We start from the raw sequence: 12,562 nt of genomic DNA on the forward strand, positions 1-12,562 counted from the left end.
AGAGAAACCACAGTGCTATTAATGATTGTGTCAATTCACCTTAGTTCCAATGGATAGTTTTAACTGGCACAGCTGTAGGAAGTCTCAGAGGACAGCTCCTAGTGCAGCATATCCAACATGGACTGCATGACAGCAGCAGGGATCTTGTCTCATCCATACCCTCAGGAAGGGTGTGCTGTCTGCATTTTGGATTTCAGCAGGGAGGCACAAGCCTGATGAGTAGCACAGTAGCACAAGCTGATAAGCCTCTGTAGCTGAGCACATGAACACGTGGCAGCTCAGGGTGTGAGTGTAGCTACAGCAGGACACCTGCTTTGGAACCAGCATAAGTCCTCTCCATAGAATTTCTGCCACAGCATCCATTGTACAGCTTGGAGCAGGGCAAGGAAAATTTTTGAGTTTGGCCATAAATATTTTGTTGGCCTAAAACAGTGATCAAGTAGCCTGCTGAGGTTTAGCTGAAGAACCCCAGATGTTGGCTCTCTGTGAACAGGAAGGATTCTTGCAGCACCTGAATCATCCCTGCTAATCCCGTCCCTTCTCACACTTTCAGAAGATGTGAGAAAAAGCCCAACCTTTACATCATTCCTGGTCACTGCCAGACATCTGGGCAGGCTGTTTTGGTGGGTGTGAGATGGGTGATCCCTTGGCTTATGCAACAGTGGGTTATCCTATAGGGATTATGCTCGCCCTGCTGGGTCTGTGCAGGTAGCCTGTGGCTACCTTCTGCCACCTCCTGAGGTGACCTAAGTGCTCATTGTTGGTGGTGCTACAGGGCTGTCTTGGCCCAGCCCAGTCCAGGTCAGTCAGTGGTTAAGATGAGTTTGGTTTGTGCAAAGTTTTCCCTGCTCCTTCTAGACCCTCAGCATTGAACTAGAAGAGGATTGTTGGTCATTCCCAGTTAACTGGGTTAACTCACAGGGCCCTCATTAGCTGCCCTTCAGCTTTTCACTTCCTCTCTCCTTCTCCTGTAATCCTGTTGTGACACAGGAACCTGTTCTACTGCCTAACTGGTGACTGCTAATGGCAATCCCAGCCACAGCCTCGTTGTTACACAGCCTTTCCCAGTGGGAAGATGCGGCAAAAATCGATTCTTGGAGCCTCCTTCCATTCTTGCTGTGACCCAGTTAGGATATGTGGTGACACATCCTTTCCCCTTGAGGCTTCCCTGCCTGCCTGTGAACTACTCTGGCCTGTCCCTGTTTATCCTCCAGAAACTTTTCCTGGACTCCTGGAGAGGCTCAGCCCAGAGGCCTGGCCCCCAAACACTGACCTTTTTGCTCCTCTGCTCTGCTTGGCAGGAGAATCCCAGAAGGGGACCTGAGCAGCCCCTGGAGCTGCAAATCAATCTTTCTCAAACCCACACACCCCTTGCTGCTCTTGCAGAAGGTTACAAGTGCAGTAACAGCAGCAGCCTGGCATTTATTGTGCCCTATACTTTGGTCAGACACATCTAACAGGAGCAGTCCAATTTCAGGCCTGTGTAGGATTTGTTTGGAGTTTTTTATCTGTCATGACTTTCAGCTGATTGTCCTGATCTGGCTTGGGCTTTCTCCACCTATCCTGTTGCTCATCCGACTCCCAGCCCATAGCAGCCCTTCCAGCACCTGTGTTTTTCTCACTCCTGCACATGATTGAGAAACTGCAGAACTTAGGGCCACATACCAGCTTGCCACCTCAACAGCTTGTGCTGGCTGGACGGAGATTGCCGGTCCAGCAACCACACAGCCGGGTCCTGGGGACACACCCCAAATAATTTGCCTCTGAGAATGAACCTCCCTCATTCTTTCCATGGTTTCTGCTGGCACCACCTCTGTCCCTCTGGTGCAGCTCTTCCTCACCTGCACCACCCACTGTCAGAGTCACCTTTGGCTGCCTCTTTCCTGCGGTGAGAGCACCCGTAGTGTGTCTCCCGGGTGGCCCTGCCAAAGCCTTCCTGACACAATGGCTTTGCCTGCTGCATGAGTATTACAGGCCAGGCCAGTTTTTTCCCTGCCTGTGACAAACTAATTCACAGCACAGGGAGTGTGGGAGGGTGGAAAGGGACTAGAAGCTGGTGCTGGAGAAATCCAGCTGATGACCTATCATCACACAGGTGGGTGACAGGTGGCCATCAGCCTGTCCTCAGGGTCACCAGCAAGTCACTGTGCAGGGTTTCTGCCCAGGACATTTGTTCTGGCAGCTTTCTGGAAGACTGAGCAACCACAGCTCCCATAGCTGCAGGGGGGCTCCATTTGACATCTCCCATCCTTTTCAAACCTGTCTCATCCCAGATTTGCCCTCTTTGTAACCCTGCCCTGGGATTCCTGCCCACAAGACTGTATGTTTTATCTGAAACTCATTCCAGCCTCTTGGGATTCAGGCAAATGCCAGCTGATGCTTGTTTTCAGGCCTGGGGCTGTCTGACCTAGAAAGCAACAGCAGCAACTCCTTCCTGGTGTCCTGCGGAAGGATTGTGCTCGTGTGAAGGCTCACTGTAAACCCTCCAAAATGCTCTGGCTTTGTGCAGATGTCACTGGTGTTGCTTCCCCTGGTCACCACATGGCTGACTTGTTTTAAGACAGCATTAGAAGAAAGACCTTTCCAAAAGCAGCCACCAACCACAGAACTGCAGAGATCAGAGTGTGAGTCCTCACAGCAACGTAAGCCACCCACCACCTCATCACTTCTTGAGGGACAAACGCTTGCAGTGCCTGTGCCGTGCCAAAGCACCAGAGGTGGAACTGCCATTGGCACGGTGTCTCTGGCTGCTCGAGCGTTCCAAAGCCCCCCTGCAGGACTCTGTGCAGCTGCAGCCCACGGGGCAGAGCTGTGCTCAGCTCCAGAGCCGAGCCTGCTGCCTCCAAAGCTGCTGCCCTGGCGTGCCTGCCGGCTTGGGCAATCCCGCAGCGGCTCTCCTGGGAGTGCGTCAGCCGCGGAGCTCAGGAAGCCTCGCTGAGTGTCCCGCTTACATCACACAGGCGGGGGGCGCTCGGACAAATGGTCCTTGTCCTCGCTGAGGCAAGCCTGGGATTGCACAGCGCATCTGGCACCTCGTCCCGGGGCTGCTCGTGAGAAGGGCAGGGATGGGTCTCAGGGAGGAGAGAGGAGCTTAAGTGGGCTGGGAAGACTCACGGGTCATGTACTCATCGCATATCTGACCCGGGTCAGTGGCAGTCATCCTTTGTGTCTGCACTGAAGAAAGGATGGGTGGATAGACCAATGAACGGATGGGAGAAGGGAAGAAAGGACGGACGTAAGGAAGGATAGATGGAAGGTGTTTCATCAGTAAATGTAGAACTTTAGTCTTGCACAAATAGACATCATTATTTTAATAAAGCCAGTGCCAAACCTAAATTACCCCAACACTCCCATGATATAATCCCATCCTATATGATTAAAAGATTTCCCAGCAAACTTGGAGATTAAGAAAGCTGATCAAAAAATATTGAGAAATCTCTGTGCCCTACCCTGATGGCTGCTAGTCTGATCCTTCTGACCCTGTCACCAGAGGGCTTCAGCCTCTTGAAAATCCAGCTAGAATTTAGGAAATGAGATACGGTAGTGAACAGACACCAGGCACAATTTGGAACCCCCGTTTCTCCATGGATATTTGTTCCCAATGGTCCTGTGACAGTGGCTCTTTCTGGTCTGGTTTGTTGGGCTTGTTATTGATGGCCTTCATTGTAATGGGAAGCTGGGGAAGTTGGAAAAGCCACATGAAGAGGAAGAGACATCAGTTCAGTTGCCTCTCCCAGAGCTGCTGGCATTTGTGTGGTACAGGGAAATGGAGGCTAAATTTAGGAAAGAAAACTGGCTGATGGGAGTGGATATCCAGATTCACACAACAACAGGGGAATAAGCCTTCAGATCACTGCTGAGAGGGGGACAATGGAAACCTGAATGAGGAGTTGTAATAAGAGGACAGAAAATCAGAGAATAGAGTTGCAGTGAGAGCAAGAAAGGATGGTGAGGGTTTTGACAGCAAAAGGGATATAGAAGCCAAGTCTGGAGGAACCAGGACTCAGTACATCACAAAATCAGAGCACCTGTGACCTCCCAGACACATGGAGCTCACTGGGGGTCAGCTCCTCCAGCCCCTGGGAATGCTCACCAGGAGGAGTGGAGCATTTAAAGGGGGAAGGGCAAATATCAGAAATCAGACTAGTAATCAGTTTCAGGGTTGTTTCTTCTCCCAGCACATTCACCTATTGATTTAGATTTCCTTTCTGCTATGATAACTGAGCTTGGGTATTTCATTCCAGCTGCTTCATCACTGGTCAAAACTTGGTTTTTCCCAACTCGGACAGGTTGTTTTGTTTCAGTGAATTCGTATCAAACAGACGAGGAAAAAAATCTGTCTATCAGCTGGTGCTCCTGACAGGTTCGGCGTCCCGTGGCGTTCCTAGCGCTGCTTTCGTTCCCATCTAGTGGCCACCTGGAAGATTACACTCCCGGATCCCCAGCTCTTGGCGGGAGCGTCATCCCGTGCTGGCCGCCGTGGGGCTCGGGCATCGGGACGGAGGAGGGTGGGAGCACAGCCTCCCTGCCTTGTTTTATGGCAGGCCATGGGGGAGTAAGCTGGGAAATTTCCTGGAGAAAAGCAGTGGTTTATTCTCATCCTGAAAAAGGCAGAGAACGTTCTGAGCTTAGGAATACTGATATTTTTGTGTGCATCCAAAAAAGGGTGGAAATAAGGGAAATTCTGGTGGAAATTATTTGCATTTTCTTAATGCAAAATTTGGAGCACCTCCACCCCCAACATGGATAAAATAATAATATTTCTAGCATAATGGGTTTTGGATTAGAAATGGAAGCTGGAAAACCACACTTCCCAAAGGGGCACATGCATGGCCTTGGTCAGTCCTGGTCTTAAATGCAGAGTTTCTTTGGAAAGTTGTCACCTGTACCTGGAGTGATTAAGCACTAATGCAAGACTCAGTTTCCTGACATTTTTGGCAAAGTGTCCCTATCTTTGCAAAGCAAAGGTGAGCATCAGCTGTCTCAGAGCTGTGCAGCCACCGAGAGCATTTGTCAGCCTCATCCCTGACTTCTGCAGGAGCCCTTAGCTTGGCCTGCCTTTGGCAGAGGCTGGAGGCCATGCCAAGGTCTGTGATGGATTTTATTCACCCCACAGCTGCCCTTCCTGCAAATTCATCACCTTCCAAAGGAGCTGCTCAGGCTCACAGTCTGAGAATGCAGGAGTCACCACCGTGCCCTGCCAGGGTTTGGGCAGTGAGCTCAGCCAGCCCTGACACACTGAGCCCACCGACGGACACCTGGATCTCTGACTGCCACGGTGCTCATCTGGCAGTTGTGGTGGCAAGGAAATGCAGCTTGTGTCTCTCCTGGCAAGGAAATACATCTTGTGTCTCTCCTGGCATGGGTTTTGACCCAGCTCAGAGAAGGCTGGCTCCTGGCCTCCCCTCTCTGATGCTTTGTCTGTCTGTCTCCTTTGCAGGTTTCTGCCCCTGGCACAGCGTGGAGTCACCACTTCCAGCAGCAGAGGTCAGGAGCTGGGGAGCAGCTGCCTTTGTGTCCCACTTGCCACACCAGAGGTCTGGGATGGCCTGGTGGGAACCAGCCAGTCTGGCAGTGCCACAGAGCACAGCAGCAGTGAGGTGGGTACAGCCCACAGGCACAGACCTTCGGGCTGAAAAACCTCTGGGAGCCTGCACTGGCCTCTGAAGAAGGGCTGCAGGGATACCCCCAGGGCTATGGGCACAGGCACGCTGGGAGAATAAGGACCCTGTGCTCGGCAGTGGGGCTGGGACAGAGCCAGCATGCCTCCCTTTTGGAGGCATTTTAAGATCGAGCATAAGGCTGCTTTTTGAAGGCCGAGAGAGCCCTCAGCAGCTCTCCTCCTCTCAATTTCTTCCAAACCAAAGTGTTTACTTCCTCTGTGGCTTCACATGTAGTGCCTAACACCTATGAAATGAAGAATTTGCCATTCACAGGGATCAGGATAATTGAAATGTGATTCTTATGTTGTCACTGTAGGACCACTTCTGAATTTTCGTACAGTCTTATGCATTTTTTTCAGTTCAGCTCCTTTTAAGAGTTTTTTATTTTATTTGCCACCACTCTGCTAATGGGAGGGAAAAATGGCTGTCTGGCTGCAATGCTTATTTTGTGCATGTTAAGATAATATGTCTTTAAATCCTGGGCTCTGCTCCAGAGGGGCAGAATGTGCCTCCTGCAGTCAGGCTTGGGCGGACCCAAACATGCCAGGATGGCATCATGGCGTGCCAGTGTAACCTGGGCCCTGTCCAAGGCCTTCAAGAATAGGGTTTTTCCTGCATGGAGGCAAACCCACCTATAGGAGGAAATGAGCCTGTGCCTAGGAAACCTCCTTGGCAGCATGAGTGTGCAATCTTTATGCAAATGAGCCCTTACTCACGCGGTGTCTCAGCAGCCCCATCCTGGGAACACTCTGGCCCCACGCTGCCAGGACACACGTGACACACAGGCGACGTGGGCACCAGGTGACACGTGGAGAAGGGGGGCACCAGGTGCTCTCCCTGCTCATGTTCCGCTGACAGAGGGAAGTAGTTTCCAAAGCCCTCACTGAGCTGCCATGAACACTCCAGCTGCCAGGACTGACTGATTCCAGCAGCACCTTTCTCCTTTGCCAAGTTTCATGCCCCTCTGCTGGCATCCTGGCATGGTTCAAGGCAGCTGGAGTCACGAGGGCACAGCACTGGCAAATGCAGGCACCACCAGCAAACAATGGGATTTCCAAGGGAGCATAACTAACATGCCTGTGAAATGGAGTGTTCTCCTGAGCTTCTTTGCTTGCTCATGGCCTGTGAAAAAAAACAAAATCCAGAGTGATCTACGTAATCCTTGTTGTGCGTAGGAAGCCTTGCCTGGCCTTTGTGCTAGGGAAAAAACTTAGCTATGGCAAAGGTGAGAGGAAAGGAGTTGCTAATTGCTGTAGGCTTCTCCTGTGATTCATTCTTTCTCCACATACCAAATGACTTCAAATAGGTGAAGAAAATTCACCACCTGATGCACCCAGTGGGAAGGCACTAGGAAGATCTCAAAGCAAAAAGGCTAAGACTGAAGCTGCGCTTCCAGGAGAAAATTCCCAAACAATCCTCACATGTCCTTTATTTCTCTGCTGCTCTGGACACAACTGGAAATAATGTGCAATGTAGGGGGAAAACATCACAGCCTCTGTCATGTGCTCCCAGTCCTTACGTGGGGTTGCATTCCCCAAAACAGGCAGTACTCTATAATTTGCTCACAGGGTCTGTGCTCTCAAATGAGCTGTGATAGACATCTCCCAGGTGACTTCATAGCCCAAGGTGAGGAAAGGGACATAACAAACTCAGTCAGAATCCCTGCTGCAGCTCCCATCAGCACCAACACGCTTTAAGTCAGCCAGAGTTCCATGGCCAAGACCCTTAAAGGCAGGCCCAGGCTGTTGCCACTCCATCTCTACCACTAGACAGTGGCAGTTTGCTTTGGGGAGGCTTCTCCTTATTTGGAGGTTTGTGCTCTGACTCTTTTTCAGCTCAGTCTCTAAGACACTGGGCCAGACCACCTCTATTTTCCCAAGTATAGGCATCATTTTTCAAGCAGCCACCCTGCCCACATAACTACACTTGGTCTCCAAGTCAGTGCATCCTGGGATTGAGCTGGGAGATCTCCCAACTCAATGAACAGTTGTCACACAGCTTCTGCTACCTTGAACACGCTTCACATTTTAACATGTTTTTCTCTTCTTTTTAGAATGAGGACCTCTTAAGCCCGTGCAGAATGATCCAGTGGTTCCATGCACCTTTGGGAGGTGCTGAGCTGGGTGCTCTCCTCTGCCAGGCACTGTTCTGTGCTGCAGTATGGAGATGTTAGAGACATGACTGGATGATTTTCCTCATCTAACAATGGTGTGGTAAGCTGAATATGTACAATAATGCGCACTGCAGGTGGAGCACTATCATTCTGAAGGTGAAGGGCTACAGTAATGTTGTCAGGTAAATGCGTGTAGGCACTGGCCACAGCAGCTGAGCCTCTGTGTCCTTAGAGATTCCTATCTAAGGCACCTTCCCCCTTCTGTCCAGGGGTGCCAGCAGGGTGGCTTTGCCCTGGGGTACCACTGGGGAGCCTGGCTTGGGCTGCATGTGGGGATAGCCACGAGCCTGCCCTCTTCAGAGAGTCCTGGGACAATCCTGCCAATTGCCTCAGGGAAATAGAAGGAAGGGCAGCAATTTTCAGTGCAGCATGGCAGGATGTGGTATTTTAGAGAAGAAGATTGCTAGCTGAGGGGCAGCTCCCCATTCTAGTGTAAATCCAGTATTGCCTCATCCAAGTCCCGGCTTCAGGCCCTTAAAATTACTGCTGGGGTCAGGATGTGCCCCCAAGCATTTACAGGCTGAGCTATTGCACAAAAACAAGTGGGTGAGTGCTGGAGGATGTGTTTGGTCAAAGGAGAGCTGTTCAGTGCACACTGTGTGAAAAACAGAGCAGCTGAAGCCCAGGACAGTGTGCTAACAGCAGACAACTTCCCAAAAATCTTCCTAGCAGGCATCGGGATGGCTGTCCTGGGCAGGCTTGCAGCACCCCTGAAGCAAAACCACGCTGGGCATGTCCTGCTGAACTCTGCCTAGTGCCAGTGAGAGGCAGTGACTGCAGCCACAGCATGGCACAAGGCATTTTGCAAATGATCAGGCTGTGCTCCCCACTGCCTGCCTTTCAGGAAAGCCTGTGGAAAGCAAGTGTAAAGCCCCACTGCTGTCATTTGGTAGCATCACACTCCTTAGCACTGCTGTGGGTTTCATCAGATTAAGCAGGGGCGCTCTGGGTCCCTGGAGTTGATGTTGTCTGCCTGATTTTCAGGAGGGACCTGAAAAAGGCACCATTTTTCCATTTGTATTAATATAAGTGACAGGAAATTCCACAAAATCTTGTCATCATAGGGCCAGCAGATTCTGTTCTTTTTGTTTTTTCTTCTTAGACATGCTCCAAAAGACATGCTCAAATGTGAAGGAAAATACAGAGCACTGGGCAGACTTTCCTGGGAGAACAGTGCATAAATTCTCCCCTTTCTGGACATGTTTTGCAACCCCTGCTTCAGTCAGGTCTCCAGGGAAGGAGGGGAGCACAGGGAGAAGTCACCATCTTAGGAATAGGATTCTTTGCTGAGAGCTTTCTCGGCAGGGAGGCACAGCCACCTCAATGCCTGCATGTCTCAGAGGTCAACAAACTCCACCAATATCCAGAAAGGCAATATCCAGGCCTTTCCCTCCCTTCCTCCCCAACACCCTGGCTATGCACTTGCATGCTCTTTATTAGAGCAATCTTGATTTACATCAGCAGGAGCCGGAGTCACACATGCCTCACTTCAAAGCTCCCTCCCTGCCTGTGAGGGAGCTGCTGATAGCAGCAGATAGTGGTGTCTGCAGCTCACAAGTGAAGTGAAAGTCTGGTGAGCTTCCCAGACAGACACCACTCTGGTTTGAGTCATTACCCTTTTCCACCTGTTCTCAGCTGGATGGATGAGAAAGGATAACTCATGTTCAAACACCAGGTCAGCTCTGCCCACCCCTGCAAAATAAACATTTGATGTCAGTGAAGAACATTAATGGGATGGTATTTCAGGTACTCCCTTTCCCTTCACGCATTTCTCAGGGGTTTTATCAAAAGTAAAGAGAGTGAATAAGATCCCAGCAGGCACTCAGACTCTCCTGGAAGCAATGATGTGCCAAGGACAAGGCCCAGCAGCTGTCAGCATGGGTGGCACTGCTCCTCCACAAGCCCATGCCTATGCCCTGGATCATCATGGCACAGCTGGGAAGTGATGGCTGTGTGCTGGCACCCCCTGTTCCACAAACAAGGACAGGGATCCGAGGGACAAAGAGATGTCACCACCAATGTCACCTGCACTGGGTGCTGCCAGGTGCTGTCTGAGCCCAATCAGTGCTGAAAGTCTTCAAAATGATTGTCAAGGCCCAGGGAGGACTGGCCAGGCTCCTGAGCCCATCTTGTCTCCCTTCACTGCCAGCCTATGGAAAACCAGGTCTGGCTCAGGGCAGGTGCCAAGAACTGTGCTGAACATGCAGCCCCTTGCATAGATTCCCTGCTCATCTGTAAGCTGAACCCATTGGGGCTCCCCAGCCTTTGGGACAGCTCCCTGTCCCCTGGGACCAGCCCCATGGAACAGCCAGGGCAAGGACTCTCTGAGCAGCAGCTCCAGCCTGGGTGTGCTGCCAGAGAACCCCTGGTGCTGCCGGGAGCGAGCGGTGGCTCAGTAGGTGGCACTCTGCATCCACAGGGAACCAGCGCCTTCCCAAAGGGGAGCCCTGCCCTTGCAGCCCCAGCAACTCAGTCCCAGGCCCTGCTGCAGTGGGGCAGCCCAGGGGGCTTGCCCACTGCAGCCCCCTTAAGGCTTCTCCTCCTTGCACCATGCCTGGCGATACCTTCTGGAAGTTCATCCTGGGGACAGAATCCAAATGTCCTTCCAGCCCTGGAAGAGAGCAGTGGCCAGGCTTAGTGCCTTTTTCCTCACAGCACACAGAAAAGCTGGGGCTTGTGGCAGATCCCATCCAGAATGTCCTGAAATGTGTGGCTCTGGAGGATGTTCTCTCCAAGAAACAGCCAAGCAGGGCTTGGCCAGGCGGCTGCCATTTGGGAAGTGCTCCCCTGATGTCCCTACCAGAACCTCTCCACGAGTAACTGGGTGCCCATCACCATCTTGCTGCACTTTCTGCACTCTGAGGAGTTGTGCTGGTTGATGCCAGGCCGCCCCTTCTTCTTCAAGGTCACAGGGAGGACTAGCAGGAGGAAGCTGATGAAATGACCAATTCAAAGCATGGCAAGCCAAATTCCTGGCTGCTGGCCGTCAGTGAGATGGAGCTATCAGCTGGAGACTAGAGAAGAGAGAGAACATGGTGAGTCAGCTGCTGGATATGCAGTGTTTGGTCTCTAAACAGAGCAGGTAACACGGACAATTGCACTTGGGATGGGACATGCAACCTTTCCCCCCCCTTCCCCGCTAAGCCTCCTCCAATTGCTCAGCAGTTTGCCAAGTGCAGCAAACGGGGCAGGAGTGTTCAGTGCTCAGTATATTTCTCAGACTGGACTTTAAAAAATTATTTAAATGTTTCCAGTGAATCTCTGATTAAAAAAAAAAAAAAAAAAAGGGAGAAATATTTTGTTTTAACAGCTGAAGAAAAGAAAAATTCATGGGGGAAGCTGTGGTGCCTGGCTGAGGAAGCCAGCCTTGAGCAGAGCAGGAGGGAGGAAGAGAGGGAGGATTCCTGGCTGACAAACCTTTCTTTTGCCATTCTCAAATCACCAACCCCATGTTTCATCAGAAGAAACTCCAAACCTCAAAATCTCTGCCTCTGGAGAAACTCCCCTCACATGCAAAAGATCTCTGTGAACTCCAGGCACTGAGACTTACGGAGGTCTTGCAGGAAGGGAACTCCAGTCCAAGGGGGAAAGGAGGAGCCCTCTGAAGCCCCTGGCTGTCCCCCAAATAGCCCAGGACCTGCTTGTTGACCGCCTGCAGAGCTCTCTGACATGGGGTTGCAGTAATGAGTGGGATTTGTCTTTTATCTGCTGTCCCTCTGAGGACAGGCAGCGAAGGGGAAACATGACAAAACCCCCAGAAGTAAAGCTGTCAGCTCCTGCCCACTGTTTCAGACAGTTTCAATTGCACGAAAGGGCTGTCAAAGGTTTGCTGGAGCTATCTGTGTCAGCATAACATCTGAGTGACTGATTCAGCATCTTCTTTTTCAGACCTCTTGCGCATTGCCTCTCAGGATTGGTATGACATGGCAAAAACACCGGGAGCCACATATCATGTGTGCCCATTGAAGAAGGGAAAAGGTTCAGTGACTGAACCACTTTGACCCCTGCCACCTTGAACAAAGGCTCCATCAGCTTCCTGAGCCGTGAGTAACATACTGTCCTCTTTCAGTTAAAAGTCCAGATCCTCCTTTCCCAGTGGAGCATTGCCACCAGCTGCCCTCCTAGCTTGCTGTGCTGTGGGACCGGAGCAGGGGGACACCACTCCCTTCATCCTCGACCCTCTGGGCTTCTCTGGGTTCTCATGTTGTCCCAGTTCTTCTCCTCTCAAAGCAGCAGCTCCCACTACAACTACCTGAAAGGAGGTCGTAGTGATGTGGAGCACCCAGTCTCTTCTGCTGTGCCTGCAGTGAGAGTACGAGAGGAAATGGCCTTAAGAGGAGACAAGGGAGACTCGGATTAGATACTAGAAAAATGTTTTTTCTGTTTGGGTGCTCAGGCACTGGGATAGGTTGCCCAGGGTGGACTCACCATCCCTGGAGGTGTTCAAGACGCATCTGGATCTGGTGCTGGGCAATGTGGTTCAGGGTTTTAGGGGTTACAGTGGCAGTGCTGCATTGAGGCTGGACTCGGTGGTCTTACAGCTGTCTTCCAACCTTGGTAATTCTGGGATTCTTCAGCAGGTGCTACAACAGCCCGGAGAGGTGGCCATGAGGAGGTGCCCTCCAGGGAGCTCTCCGAGGCAGCCGTGAGTCGCAGTGCCCCCGAGGAGCACATTTGTCCCTGCCCGGTGGGTGCCACCGCTTACTCAGCCCTTACTCATCCCCGC

The sequence above is a fragment of the Melospiza georgiana genome, chromosome 5 (assembly GCF_028018845.1).
Source record: "Melospiza georgiana isolate bMelGeo1 chromosome 5, bMelGeo1.pri, whole genome shotgun sequence".
In the NCBI taxonomy this organism is placed as follows: Eukaryota; Metazoa; Chordata; class Aves; order Passeriformes; family Passerellidae; genus Melospiza; species Melospiza georgiana.